At 37.2% G+C, this 14,530-nt stretch overlaps 2 pseudogenes; both read right to left on the bottom strand.

Moving 5' to 3' along the window:
- Positions 1-1,769: 1,769 nt before the first annotated feature.
- Positions 1,770-2,701, bottom strand: LOC133055556 (olfactory receptor 5D18-like; annotated as a pseudogene).
- A 7,973-nt stretch (positions 2,702-10,674) lies between these two features.
- On the bottom strand, positions 10,675-13,318 carry LOC133055555 (olfactory receptor 5D14-like; annotated as a pseudogene).
- Between the last annotated feature and the right edge of the window lie 1,212 nt (positions 13,319-14,530).

The raw sequence follows: 14,530 nt of genomic DNA, 5'->3' as shown, positions 1-14,530 counted from the left end.
ACACACACATTGAGTAGAGAAGGAGAAGGGTATGTAAATCATTCAAGCGAGCATGACTTATTGCTGTTAAAGAGATATCTTATTTGTAATTTACATTATTAAACAGACTTTACTAATACTAATGTCCAGGCTTTCCAGGTGGCTGGGTAGTGAAGAATCTGCCTGCCAATGCAGGAGACATAACTTCGACTCTTGGGTCTGGAAGATGTCCTAGAAAAGGTAATGACTACCCACTCCAGTATTCTTGCCTTGGTAATCCAAATGATAGAGGATCCTGGTGGGCTACAGTTCATGGGGTTGTAAAGGGTTAGACATGACTTAGCCACTAAACTACAACAACCACAGCAAACTAATGATACCTAGTTTGCATTTTATTTTGAATATGACTACACAGGCAATTAGTTTTCAACTCTTTGGGCAATTGGAAGCACTTTTTTTTTTAAGATGCAAGATTATTTGAGAAGGATACAGACATTAAGTTTGGTAAAAGAAAAAAAATAATTGATAATACTTTTGATGACTTCATACGTAGAATAATAGAATGAAATGTCAATTGGGCAGGCACTTGTCATGCTTCATTTTTGCATGAAAGATGTTCTGAGAGCTCATCCTGCAGTTTTAAGCCTCTGGTGGAGTCTGCCATAGTTGCTCATGCTGCCATACTGAAGCTCTTTTGAAAACACATTCAGAATATAATCCGTGTCTTATCAACTTTGTGCCAAGTAACCTGTATACACAATACAACACAAATACTCCAAAACAGAGAAAAACATATGCATAACTTATGCACTATTCACTCAATTAAAAACAATGTTTTATCATTAATATATTACTACCTTCTGATGTCCTTGTTTGCTATGCTTTAGTCTCCTGGATAAAACTCCTAAATTGAAATACATTTCCTAAAATTCTGTCTCTTAAGTTATCCAAACCAGGTCAACACAATACCTATTTTATGAAGGACTTGGACTTTTTTTTTCCTCTCAAACCCATTGTGATACTATTTTCCAGCTTGCACAGTTTTCATTTTCTTAACTACCCTACTCTGAACACCAGATTTTCAGCCTTTGAAGGATGAATACCACATCTTTTTTTTTTAACTTCTATTTGTATCTTTGTAAGAGAAATTCATGTGCTAATTGAAAGCCTGGTTATTCTAGGTGTAAAAAAGGAAGATGAAATTCAATTAAGATTACACAAACCATGCCACATATCTATTTGTATTTTAATCTACTTAATATATTTATCTTGTCTGAATTTTTTAGATGAAAACTTAGAAAATGGTAAGATTGCTAATTTTTTTTTCCTGGTAAGTAAGAGAGAATTAAGTTTAGTCTCTTTGAGCCAAAATGCATGTTCTTTCTATTTTAAATAATTTTCTTTTTTAACTTTTTTTTTTAATTGGGGTATACCCTGTTAACAAACAGTGGTCTGATAGTTTCAGGTGAATGGCAAAGGGACTCAGCCATATGTATACATATATTCATTCTCCCACAAACTATCATCCCATCCAGGCTGCCACATAACATTGAGCAGAGTTCCATGTGTTATACAGCAGATCCTTGTTGGCTATCCATTTAAATACAACAGAGTTTACACATTCATCCCAAACTCCCAAACTAACCCTTTACCCCAAACTTCTTTACTCTCCTGGCAACCATAAATTTTATAGCATTAACCCTTCATTAATTTAAACTTATCTTTAAAGACCAACCTTTGTAGCTACACTTTGTTTACATATCAAGAACAAACTATAATTATTATAATGCTCAATAAGAAATCAATTTAGAGCCCAGCAACCTTGGAGATGTGTCCTTGACATCCTTATTTCTCAGACTGTAGATCGGGGATTCAACATGGGGATGACCACCGTGTAAAACGCAGACACCACTCTGACTGTGTGCCTGGAGGTTGTGGAGCTGGGCACACAGGAGAGGAAGAGGATGATGCCGTGGAAGATGCTGATGGTGCTCAGGTGGGAGGCACAGGTGGAGAAGGCTTTGCGGTGACCACAGGGTGAACGCATCTTGAGGATGGTGACAACAATAGACAAATAAGACAGGAGAATGATGAAGAGTGTGCTGACCACATTAAAAGTGGCAAAAATGAAAAGCAGCAACTGGTTGAGATAAATATCAGAGCAAGAGAGGGAAAGCAGGGAGGATAACTCACAGAATAAGTGATTGACTATGCTGAAACCTTGTAATGATAATTTGGTAACAGAACATGTGAATGTCAAGGAGCAAGCTACACCCCTCCCCAAGCATAAGACCCACTACTAACATCACACAGAGTCTTGGGGACATGGCCACCATGTAGAGCAGAGCATTGCAGATGGCCACGAAGCAGTCATAGGCCATCACAACTAATAAAAAGGACTCAGTCACCACAAAGGTACAAAAGAAAAGTATTGCATTATACAACCTAAAAATGAAATGGTTTTGTCTTTTACAATGAGGTTCACCATGGTCTTGGGAACAATTATGGAGGAATAACAGAAATCCACAAAGGAGAGGTGGCTGAGGAAAAAGTACATGGGAGTGTGCAGTTTGGGGTTAATTTTGATGATTAGAATCATCCCAAGATTCCCTACCACAGTGACACTATAGATGGTGAAGAATGTCACTTGAAATTCTGGGTAATCGGAGAAGCCCAGGAGAGTGAACACGGCCCCACTTTTATTTCTCTCTGATAGAATCATGACTTCTGTTTGTCAGAATCTGAATCAGCCCTGGAAACAAACATATTAGAGAAAATGAGGATGTAAGACCCTCAGTTAATGACTCCTTTCTAAACCTGGAAGATGAAGCAAAGTGTCTCTTTTAGAACCTCTCTCTGTGTTTCTCATGCACAATTGCTAAATGTCTAGAATTTTCAAAAGATAACTGTTTAAATTTTCTTTAAATAGCACAGTACCATTATTGAACTTTTTAGCTCTGAATTATAATTTCAGTATTTAGAGATAATATGAAATCAAAATTCTTGGAAGTTATTTTCAGTGAAATCCTTCTATAACACTTTTAGGTCCTCTTGAACATTATAAAATTTTAAAAGATTAACCTAGCCTAGTACCATACCTGATTATTTCAGTCCTAAAACTAGTAGCAAAAGTGAGAAAATTCTAAATAAATTACATTTTGCATCACATGTTCACAACATGACACTAAGAATGACCCCTCTAACAGTTTGTACCTGTGCCTTTATTGTTAATTCCACATGATACTTTAACATTTACTTTTGTTTCTGACTCAGTAAGTCTATTGTCAAAATAAACCTTAGTTTAATTTTTTTCAGAGTGTTCTTCTCAACACAGGGAGCCCTAATTATCAATCCCACCTCATTACTTGTGGAATAATAACATTGAACAAATAATAAGGATAATACAGTCTAGGTCTTCATCAAAGACATGACAAAACAGAAGACAGAGATCCTTGACTTTCCCTGTAACATGCAAATAAGGATCAATCTACACATCTGTGACTGGAATCTTGATCCAGACTCCCACAAATTTTCCATTTGTCTACAAGAGAATCTATGTTCAACGTCTTAGTATTAAGATACTTCACTTATTCATAATCATGTCCCAACTTGTGACAAACTAGTGATCTTAAATCTATGGGAAATTGCCCAATCAAAGTGTACACATCAGAGAGCTGTACGAGAAGGCAGCGTCAGACGAGATGAGAAAGGAACTTAGGAAAAATTTAACTAACACTACTAAAGATTATAACATAGAAATGTCCATAAATAAAGACATTTGTTTGGTCCCTATATTACCTGTAAAAGAGAAAGATCAAACATTTAAGGTAGTACTGCAGTGTGATATTTCATGAGAAAATGTTAATAGAAAAGAATTGTATTTCTCTAATCGGTGACCAATGACTTCTCAGGGGGATAGTGGCAAAGAATCCACCTGCCAGTGTAGGAGATGCAAGAGATGCAGGTTCAGTCCCTGGGTTGGAAGATCCTCTGGTGGAGGAAATGGCAACTGACTCCAGTATTCTTGACTGGAAAATTACGTGGGCAGAGTCAGGTCGGCTATATAGTACACGGAGTTGCAAAGAATAGGACACAACTGAGAGACTCAGCACACATGCATGCAGAATTGGTGACCTACACCTCTTAGACCCTGCCATACCAGGAATTTTCTCTATTATTTCTGATAAAGTTGTCTCTAGTCCCACAACTCAAGAAATAGATTTTACATGGCTCAGCAGTGATGTCAGATCATAGGCAAAACTGAGGCACTCAAGATACATATATCTTCCTATACTCATAAATTTGAGTATATATTTTAAAAAGACAACCTCAAAAGACAATCTATCACAAAGCTAGACATTCTAACTATAGCTGATTTGTCTAGGTCACTTGAAAATTAATATTAAACTGTTTTATTTCACACAATGGATTTTGTGATGCAAATGTTATTTTTAAATTGCTGGTGATAATACACCTTCTACAGATTCTCAGAGCTCTTCTAACCCTCCATTCCAGGCACTTGTTTGTGTTCAGTCACTCCATTGCTTCAGACTCTTTTGTGAACCCATGGACTGTATGTAGCTCGCCATACTCTGCCCATGGAATTTTTTCCGGGCAAGAATACTGAAGTGGGTTACCATTTCCTACTCCAGGGGACGTCCCTAACCCAGGGATCAAACCCGAGTCTCTTGCATCTCTTGCATTGGCAGCAGATTCTTTACCACGGCCCCACCAGGGAAGCCCTGTTGTTTCAGAGGCTTAGCTGAGCCAGTTCTCAGCCAAAGCTCTGGAGGCTGAGTCATTTCCTCTTCCTTTACAGTTCAGATTGGTGACTTTCACAATGACTCAGTATTACTCAAGGACTGTCTATGTCTAAATGATAAATTTTCCCTCACACTTTTTTTTCTGATACCTTACTCTGAAAATAATATTAACTTTTTTTAGAATCTTATTTTTTAATTTACTTTTGCTTAGAAGGGATATATACAGATATATCCCTGCCCTCTTGAGCCTCCCCCCTCCCTCCCATGCCTCCTCCTAGGTCATCACAGAGCATAAGGCTGAGCTCCTGAGTTACACAGCTGCTGAGGTATTGTACATACCTGCTGATGAGTGAAAGTAGGATCTCTCTTGGTTGGGAGTGACAGATATAGCCTTATATCTAGAGTCACAACCTATGGGGCATAAACCCTAGAGACTGTTGCCTCATTCTCTTAAAGCCTTGACATAATTAAAATTAATCACAATTCTCTGATGTAATTCTTTCTTGTGTTCTATAAAACCTGGAGCAGTGTTAGGGGCATTTCACATGAATATTTGTAGGTTAAAATCACTTCTCTCAGACCCTTCCTCACACTGATACTTTTTTTACAGTTATAAAAATTATGCAATTATAAATTAAATAATTATTAAATATTAATTGAATGGCTACAATATGCCAGGCATAATCTTGTTCCTCCATACTTTTACTCTAACATATGGTAGAAGTATGAAGGTCCAGCATTTAGATCATCATGATTCATTGAGAGTTAAAGCAGTGATATTTACAAAGTTAAATATTAAGTTTGGACAATGAACTGATCCCTTTAAAATAACTGTTCTATTTGATTGCACTACCACTTCCATTCCATTAATTACTTCTGTTTGTTGAATTACTGAAATAGCACATATTCAGTGCAGAAACCAAAGACTATAGAATTTAAATAAGGAAAATGAACACAGTAGAAATAATTTTTATTAACTCAACTCCATTTCAAATCTCACAGTCAAGTTTAGTAAATATGACCAACATTACCTGAAGTAAAAGATAAAGGTGAGCATCTCCAATGGTGCAGTGTGGGCATCATTTACCCCCTGATATGATGTGATGAGAAACTTCACCTCTGTGATATTCTTTTCATAAAATCTATTATCTCATCTTACTATGAGAAAATTATTAGGCAAACCAATATCTGAAAGCATTCTACAGGATACCTCACCCATACTCCTTAAAATCATTGAGGCTGGGAAAAAAGGAAAGAGTCAAAATCTGTCACAGGTCAGACATTAGGGAGACATGATGACAACACAATGTGGTACCTGGATTGGGTCCAAGAAAATAAAGAGAGAATTAAAGGGAAAAAGCTGATGGAATCCAAGTACAATTTAGATTTTAGTAATCATATTGTGCTGATATTTATTTTTATTTTATTGTGGTAAGAACATTTCACATAAGACCTACCAAATTAAGATATTTTAGTGTACAATACAGTATTGTTGACTACTAATATGATTTTTGTACAGTATATCTCTAGAACTCATTTAACTTGCTTAATTGATATTTTATGTCCATTGATTTGTAACTTCCTGTTTTCACCTCCTGCCTCTGACATCTATCACTCCACTTTTTGACTCCATGAACATATAAGTGAATTCATACAGTACTTGTCTTTCTGTGACTGACGTATTTCACTAAGCATACTGTCATCCATGTGGTAATTTACTGCATAATTTCTTTCTTTTTTTATGCCATTTTATGTACATGCCACCTTTTCTTGGCCCACTTTTTGGTCCATAGACATTTAGGTTATTTCTAATCTCTGTTATTGTGAATAGCTATGCAATGAACACGGGAATGTTAATATCTCTTTGAAATCATCATTTTAATTCTTTTGAAATAAATAAATATTTGAATTAAATAATTAAATATTCAGAAGCAGGATTACTGGATTATCAGAGCATATATTTAATTTTTATACTATGAAAAGCCACCATACTATTTTCACAAGTATATTTAAATAACAATCAGAAGGGAATTTTTCCATGTCAATTCTCACTGTTATAAAATTCTTTATCAGTGATCTTTTTGAGTTTTTCAGTCATGGCACTATTGATATTTTGAACTGGATTGTTCTTTTTATGAGGAGCTATCCTTTACAGCTTCTCTGGCCTTTGTCCACTAGATGATAGTAACTTCACCCCTTGTCCCTGCATTGTGACAACCAAAAATGCCTCCAGATATTGTCTATCATTCCCTTTGGAGGTGAAGGGGAGTGAATAAACCACTGACTATCTTTTACTCAATTCTGGTAGATTTACATGTTCTTCTAGTTAACTTATATGCAATTAAATATCTATTTCCTTAACTCCTTAAAATCTTACTTAGAGGCAACCTTGTTGATTCTATTTCTCCAGAAATTACCTTTTAATTCCTTTAAATTCAATTTTGGTTAAATACCTACCTGCCTATTCTCCCTTGCACAATTCTACTCCGAATTGGCAGAAGGAGAGAGCCATACACCAAAGAGTGTCAGGGCCCCTGTGTCCTCACACTCCCAGGAAACACTTGTTCAGGACACTGCTATGAAGGAGTTCAGTAAGCCAGGCCCTTCTACCTATCTTTCATGGAAGTATGCACTTCCTGTTCCTGATATGTAATGTTTTCCATGACTCAAAGTTCCCCGAAGTGATTTGTCTCATGAAGAAATAACTGAAGCTAAGGTATCTATTAAATACTCTATATGAGACTGTGGAAAGGCAGCCCCCCTCTGCCCTCTAGAGGACTTGTTGATTTACCGGGAAGGCTGAGACCCTTATGTCTCCTCCACTCCCTGTGGCACAAGGCCCTAGAGAGAATCCCTTGCATTCTTCTTCAGAGGCTCAGAACAAGCAATTAAAGCTAATTATTGTTTCCTGATTCACTTTATATTTCTTGAAAACATGAGGAAAAATCAATAGCAGATTTAGAAACATTGTATATGAAAGTAAGTCAAAAGTTTAATTGTCACCTTCTCACCAAACCCCATTATCACTCCCAGAGACTGTAAATGATACAGTCTCTATGTTTTTATTTGTGTCTGTCTCTGGGGCCCATACTCCTTAAGCTTCTAAAACCAATCATTGATTTCTGTAGGCCCTCAGCAGAATATCAAGAAAGCAACATCATCTTGGGACTCAAATAATTAATGAGTTTTATGAGGTAAAAGAGGGGTAAAACTATCCCAAGTGGGTACATGTTATTATCAATATAATCAAACATGATTCACTCCAAGGTCATGATGAACTGTAGACCACCATAGGCTGCATTCAAACATTGCTCTGTTCACCAGGACCTACATTGTCATTATGAAATATAGTAGGACTTCTAAACTTTGTCTGTTATATACAAAATCTTCATCCTTGAGGGCTTAGTGTCTGAAGTCACACCAGGGTTTTGCCAAATATTAGAGAAGGATAAGAATATTGAGCCTCCTTTCCTGAAAAAAATAATAGCTGATCACACGTACTTTGCACGTTCTGAATACAACTATTAACACATTTGATTTTTATTAAAATAAGTTAGGTAAGTAATGTACCTTTACTAATAAGGTGACTGAGGCAAAGACAGGTGTCACTTGCACAAAATCCATGATAAGATGAGCCTACATGCTGCATTTGGGTATCTGCCATCCACGTGATTCTGTGTGGAAGAGCAGAGCTACTACACAGTTCTGAATGACATCCCTCCTGCTCAATGCCAAGACCATTTAATGGGTTTGCCTGAAGGATCTCTCCCAGGTCTGCTCCTTCTCTAACTATATGAATAATGTCCCTAAAACAACAGTGTTCAAAGGAAAGGCTGTGGTTTGTGTCTTTGGATATACAAAATGTTTCAAAAATTCCTTGAATATAATTAGTTACAATAATTGGTTTCCAAGTACTTGACAATTTATATGGCCTTCCCTAAATTGATCCATCAGATAAGTTCCTGAGTTTGAGGAATGTTTCTGTATCTTCTTTCTATCTGACACTGTCACTATTCCTTTTCTGTCATTTTTTCAAAAGCAAAGATTCCTCTTTTCCATTCACATAATACCCTGTGAACTACCTCAATTAGGAAAGCAAAATCAATTTTCCAAAACCTAAAACACAAGAACACCGTGGAATATTACTTTCCAAGAAGCCTAAACTGTGCTTCAAACCTATGGTTTGACCTCTTATTTCTCTCTGACACATAAATAAATAAATAAATTTATATATGTTCATGGAAAATTATGACATTAGATGTGTTTCACCCAATACAGTGATGTTATGAAATTGAATATTAATAGATTGTCATTAGTTTGAAATTCTTAATACACCATAAACTTGTTTTCACAAAATGTATCATCTGAAGAAGGCTGTGTATTGTCACCCTGCTTATTTAACTTATATGCAGAGTGCATCATGAGAAACGCTGGGCTGGAGGAAGCACAAGCTGTAATCAAGATTGCTGGGAGAGATATCAATAACATCAGATATGCAGATGACACCACCCTTATGGCAGAAAGTGAAGAAGAACTAAAATGCCTCTTGATGAAATTGAAAGAGGAGAGTGAAAAAGTTGGCTTAAAGCTCAACTTTCAGAAAACTAAGATCGTGGCATCTGTTCCCATCACTTCATGACAAATAGATGGGGAAACAGTAGAAACAGTGGCTGACTTTATTTTCTGGGCTCCAAAATCACTGCATATGGTGATTGCAGCCATGACATTAAAAGACGCTTACCCCTTGGAAGGAAAGTTATGACCAACCTAGACAGCATATTAAAAAGCAGAAACATTACTTTGCCAACAAAGGTCCATCTAGTCAAAGCTGTGGCCTTTCCAGTGGTCATGTATGGATGTGAGAGTTGGACTGTAAAGAAAGCTGAATGCTGAAGAATTGACACTTTTGAACTGTGGTGTTGAAGAAGACTCTTGAGAGTCCCTTGGACTGCAAGGAGATCCAACCAGTCCATCCTAAAGGAGATCAGTCCTGGGTGTTCATTGGTAGGACTGATGCTGAAGCTGAAACTCTAATACTTTGGCCACCTGATGGGAAGAGTTGACTCATTGGAAAAGACCCTGATGCTGGGAAAGATTGAGGGCAGGAGAAGGGGACAGCAGAGGATGAGATGGTTGGATGACATCACCGACTCAATGGACACGCGTTTGGGTAGACTCTGGGAGTTGGTGATAGACAGGGAGGCCTGGCATGCTGCGGTTCATGGGGTCGCAAAGAGTCGGACATAACTGAGTGACTGAACTGAACTGAACTGAAGAAAGGAGTCTCATGACAAAAACACAAAACCAAAATCTATAAAGAGCATCATTGTCAGTGGCCCTTTATATGTCCAGGAAACACATTCACAGGAAATCTGCTCTGCATGGCAGGTGTTTTACATAAATTATTTAAATATAAAAATTTATTGAAATTTATTTCATAGTCATTAGTCATAAATTGAGTAACATAAATATGCAGTTTTGTTTGATGAACTGTATTTAAACCACATAAAACAACATTTTAGAAGAATATGAGAAAGGTGGAATGACATCAATATGTTAAATTTTCTAACTTTCAAATTTCATTGTTTTAGTCAAATTTATTCTATGTGGAAGAATAGCAGTCATGTTTAATTGTTATATAATAAGCAGTACTTAATACTAAGTACATAATGAGGATACATAATTACTCATTCATTTATTCACTCATGTTTAAACATATTTATTATAGGCTTGCCCAGAGATAAGTACTATTTTAGGTACTGCAGGAAGAAAGAAAGAATGTTCCCTTGTCAAAAATTTATATTTAATGGGAACAGTTTAATAGATTAATGTCTTAGTCATCTATAAAAATTTCATGTAAATATATGCTACACATCTTGGAAGGCTCTTTCCCCATTGTTAATGGGAATTGAAGACTTCTTTGGACATTGGTTCAGTGAAATGAGGCTTTTGTGTCTATTAATTTTCAGAAGGCATCATTCACATCTTTATTCCTCAGGCTGTAGATCAGAGGGTTCAGCATGGGGTTGACCACTGTATAGAACACAGAGGCCACCTTGACAGTTTGTCACGAGTTCTTGGAATTGGGCACACAGTAGAGAGAAAGGATGGTCCCATGGAAGATGGTAATGGCAGTCAGGTGAGACGCACAGGTGGAGAAAGCTTTGCGACATCCACTAGCAGAATGGATGTTTAGCACAGTGACAAAAATAAACACATAGGAAGTGAGGATGATCAGAAGTGTACTCACCTCGTTGAAGGTGGTGAAGCCAAAGAGCAGCAGGTTGGGGGTGTGTGTATTGGAGCTTGAGACAGCAATGAGAGCAGTGTATTCACAGAAAAAGTGATTGATTACCTTATGTCCAGAAAAGTTTAGTTGGAGGGCATAGTAAAGGAGTACCAATGGGCCAAACATGCCCCAGAGATATGACCCAGCCACCAGCAGGGCACACAGCCTCTGTGACATGACCACTGTGTAAAGCAGAGGGTTACAGGTGGCCACGAAGCGGTCATAGGCCATCACTGCCAGCAAGAAGGACTCAGTCACCACAGCAATGCAGGACAGGAAGAACTACAGCATGCAGCTACTGTAGAAGATGCTCTTATTGGCCATGACCAAGTTCTCAAGCAGCTTGGGAGTAACAATGGAAGAGTAACAAAAATCAACAAAAGAAAGATGACTAAGGAAAAAGTACATGGGGGTGTGAAACTTAGGGTTAATTTTGATGATTACCATCATGGCCAGATTTCCTACCACAGTGATAATGTACATGATCAGAAACATGAGGAAGAGAGGAATCTGAAGCTCTGGATAATCTGTGAAACCCAAGAGGGCAAACGTTGTCTCCAGACTCAGAATTTTTGTAGTCATCACTATGATGCCTTTGAAAAGAAAGGATGGGTAAAGGGAGTTTTTCTTGACAAAGATGAGATTTACAGAAATAAGTGAAAATCATACTACGACTTTCTATGATGGACTAAATAAAATGAAAGGAGTTATTAGTTCTAACTTTTTCCATTTACAATATTCCTTATATAGATAACTACTGTGGATGGATCTACCAATCCAACTGAGTCTCTGAACTATTTTTGCATACACATTGCAGCTGGTATTTTCCTAGAAATACTTAACACATTGAAGTGAGTACATTCATTCATCAGCTAGTAGCATAGTATGCACATAACTGATAGAAAATATTTGCACATGAATGCATAAGCAAATGAAAGTGTCTAAGAAAAATGTGAGATGTTTGCCTCAAATAACAACATATATTGTTACTATATTTTGCTTGCATACACAAATCAATTAAAGCCTTGAAGAGAATATGTTTGTCTTCTAAGTATCAAGAAAAATAATAGAGTCATCTTATAAGATGTCATTTCAGTCAGTTCAGTTCAGTCGCTCAGTCGTGTCTGACTCTTTGCGACCCCATGAATCGCAGCATGCCAGGCCTCCTGTCCATCACCAACTCCCGGAGTTTACTAAAACTCATGCCCATCAAGTTAGTGATGCCATCCAGCCATCTCATTCTCTGCCATCCCCTTCTCCTCCTGCCCCCAACCCCTCCCAACATCAGGGTCTTTTCCAGTGAGTCAACTCTTCACATGAGGTGGCCAAAGTATTGGAGTTTCAGCTTCAGCATCAGTCCTTCCAATGAACACCCAGGACTTATCTCCTTTAGAATGGATTTGTTGGATCTCTTTGCAGTCCAAGGGACTCTCAAGAGTCTTCTCCAACAACACAGTTCAAAAGCATCAATTTTTCAGTGCTCAGCTTTCTTCACAGTCCAACTCTCACATCCATACATGACCACTGGAAAAACTATAGCCTTGACCAGACGGACCTTTGTTGGCAAAGTAATGTCTCTGCTTTTTAATATGCTATTTAGGTTGGTCATAACTTTCCTTCCAAGGAGTAAGCGTCTTTTAATTTCAAGAAGAGAGCATAGCAATCCCATTTTAGCATGTTTTGTTCAGTAAAGGATACTTCTCTCCTGGGACAGTTTCACTGCTGAGGAGGACAATAACTCGTTTTGAATTCTAAGTGGAGTGTACACTTTATTAGGATTTACAGCTTATAGCTTAACTTCTATTACAGACCTAGACATTGCATACATGTCTCTTAAGGGTCTCAAGATTTATCAGGTAAGAGTTCTGTCAGAATTAACTACTTCTCATTTTTGTAAAAGTTTATATACCAATTTAAAACTACGCGTAAATAAATATGTATAAATGCCCATTTCCCAGTAGCAAGTTTATTCTCTTCTTTGTGAAATAGTTGTCAGTGGCCTTGAAGCATGGTTGCTAATTTGTTTCTTTAATATTGTTGGACTCAGAATTGGCTAGCATTTACAGTGATTTAACATAAAAAGAAAAGTGAAAAGACCTCAGTTACCATTTCAAGAAAATAATATTTTTTACTGTGTCATAAACAACTTCAAAAACTTACCTGCAACAGAGAAGCAGGTCTCCACTGTCCTGTTTTTCTGTGGGCTGCGTATAACTGGGAGACCAAGATGCTTACATCTGACTCTGTAGCCCTGGAGACTCAAACCCAGGAGGACCACTAGCAACATTTTCCTCACAAGCATCAAAACAGATCATTAAGGCAAATGACAGGTCTCATATCATTTTTAATGACTAGAACTTTTTTGGAATTACACAGAAATGTGTGGCTTGAAATTGGCTGCTCTGCTTTGTTTCCATGTAATTAAAATGCCCCCTGGAATGCATGACACTAAAATAAAGCTAAGGGAAAAGATCCTTAACGATGTCTAAAATTGGAAGTTTACTTACATGGTTTTCTTTGCAGTTTGGTTTGTCTGTTTCTTGAGTATATGTTTAATATTTATTCTTTCTTGGATTTACTTACTATTTGCCAAAAAATTTAAAAGATTTAGATATAATTTTCCAACTTTTTTTCACACCTGATATGCCCAGCATTGCAATTATTTTCCTAGAAAGCATCCTGTCAGAAATATATTTCATATTTGAGTTATAATGAACAGGACACAAGTCAATTCACAGTCAGCTACATCAGCAATAAGTGAACAATGAACTTCCAGATGCTCCAGCTGGTTTTAGAAAAAGCAGAGGAACAAGAGATCAATTGCCAACATCTGCTGGATCTTTGAAAAAGCAAGAGTTCAAAAGAAAAAATATTTCTGCTTTATTGACTATGCCAAAACATTTGACTGTGTGGATCACAATAAACTGTGGAAGATTCTGAAAGAGATGGGAATACCAGACCACCTGACCTGCCTCTTGAGAAACCTGTATGCAGGTCAGGAAGCAACAGTTAGAACTGGACATGAAACAACAAACTGGTTCCAAATAGGAAAAGGAGCATATCAAGGCTGTATATTGTCACCCTGTTTATTTAATTTATATGCAGAGTACATCATGAGAAACGCTGGGCTGGAGGAAGCACAAGCTGGAATCAAGATTGCTGGCACAAATATCAATAACCTCAGATATGCAGATGACACCACCCTTATGGCAGAAAGTGAAGAACTAAAATGCCTCTTGATGAAAGTGAAAGAGGAGAGTGAAAAAGTTGGCTTAAAGCTCAACATTCAGAAAACTAAGATCATGGCATCCAGTCTCATCACTTCATGACAAATAGATGGGGAAACAGTGGCTGACTTTATTTTTCTGGACTCCAAAATCACTGTAAATGGTGACTGCAGCCATGAAATTAAAAAGACACTTACCCCTTGGAAGGAAAGTTATGACCAACCTAGACAGCATATTAAAAAACAGAGACATTACTTTGTCAACAAAGGTCC

This window comes from Dama dama, chromosome 5 (genome assembly GCF_033118175.1).
Source record: "Dama dama isolate Ldn47 chromosome 5, ASM3311817v1, whole genome shotgun sequence".
In the NCBI taxonomy this organism is placed as follows: Eukaryota; Metazoa; Chordata; class Mammalia; order Artiodactyla; family Cervidae; genus Dama; species Dama dama.
The sequence above is the reverse complement of the archived record's forward strand: the minus strand, read 5'-3'. Positions and strand labels throughout refer to the sequence as shown.